At 44.4% G+C, this 1,426-nt stretch overlaps 1 pseudogene across 1 annotated transcript in view; it reads right to left on the reverse strand.

The window, feature by feature from the left end:
• The window catches only part of LOC108305999, an 11,262-nt pseudogene extending 10,933 nt beyond the window's left edge, over positions 1–329 (reverse strand). Inside the window, exon 1 of the transcript XR_001825974.2 lies at positions 288–329. The product of XR_001825974.2 is annotated as a BEN domain-containing protein 3-like (transcript). The remainder of the gene's footprint in view (positions 1–287) is intronic.
• Between the last annotated feature and the right edge of the window lie 1,097 nt (positions 330–1,426).

Here is a 1,426-nt window from a genome sequence, read left to right on the forward strand (position 1 = left end):
TTTAGTAGAGACGGGGTTTCACCATGTTGACCAGGATGGTCTCGATCTCTTGACCTCGTGATCCACCCACCTTGGCCTCCCAAAGTGCTGGGATTACAGGCGTGAGCCACCGCGCCCGGCCAGGAGTTTTTTTAAATGGAACTTTTTCTTCAAGTACAGTTATATTCATCATCTTAAGTAACCCAATATATAAGATAGTTTAAAGGGGAGCAGTTCTAGTCAAAGAGGAGGTAGGAGTTCCGGCTCTTCTTTTCCTAGGACAAACCCAGAGTCCTATGTGAGATTACCCCAAAGCCACATGAGTGGCATTTGAAAACTGCATGAGACATTGTAGCAATTGTAGCTAAATAATTTTTCAGATATGACTGATTTATGACTAGGACAATTGTGTGGACAGGGCATTTTTTTTAAATGCTAATATTTTAAGAAACTTTCAACTAGCACATTTAAAATATTATCACATGGCCGGGCATGGTGGCTTACACCAGTAATCTCAGCATTTTGGGAGGCTAAGGCAAGCAGGTCGTCTGAGGTCAGGAGTTCCAGACCAGCCTGACCAACATGGTGAAACCCCTTCTCTACTAGAAGTACACAAAAATTAGCCAGGCATGGTGGTGTGTGCCCGTAATCCCAGCTACTCGGGAGGTTGAGGCAGGAGAATCACTTGAATCCAGAAGGTTACAGTGAGCCAAGGTGGCGCCACTGCACTCCAGCCTGGGCAACAGAGTGGGACTCCGTCTCAAAATAAATAAATAAGTAAAACATTACTACAAACTCCAAGAGATAATTTCTCTCCCACCTTATATAAAACTTCAAACACAGAGTGTCCACCTTGAAGAGGAGCACTGCTTTCAGCCCGACTGATGTTTGATGTGCCACTGCACTCAGCCTGGGGGACAGACCAAAAGCAAAACTCTGTCTCAGAAAAAAAAATTCTGTGTGTGCGTGTGTGTGTTGTGTTGAGAGTATTTAGGATCTATTCTCTCAGTAAATTTCAAGTGTACAATGCTTTATGATTAACTGTGGTCATCATGCTGTACATTAGGTCAGCTGATAACTGTCAGTTTGTACCCTTCGACCCTGTCTGTGCATTTCCCTACCCCAGACCCTGGAAACCTCCCTCGTACTCTGTTTCTGTGGGTAGGAGTGAAGCGCGTACCGATGTGGAACACAGGCTCAGTGAAAGAAGCCAGTCACAGAGACCACATAAGCTATGAATCCTCTCACACGAAATGTTTCGGAAAACCAAATCTAGAGGAACCAAAAGATTAGTGGCGGGCTGCTGTGGGAGTGGCAAAGGAGAGGGAATGCACAGGGGACTCTCTGGGGTTAAGGGACATTGGATTGTGGTGGAGCTTACACAACTCTAAATTCACCAAATCTCATCGAATTCAGTACTTTTTGGGTTTTTTTTTTTTTTTTTTTT

The sequence above is a fragment of the Cebus imitator genome, unplaced genomic scaffold (genome assembly GCF_001604975.1).
Source record: "Cebus imitator isolate Cc_AM_T3 unplaced genomic scaffold, Cebus_imitator-1.0 Scaffold68, whole genome shotgun sequence".
Classification (NCBI taxonomy): domain Eukaryota; kingdom Metazoa; phylum Chordata; class Mammalia; order Primates; family Cebidae; genus Cebus; species Cebus imitator.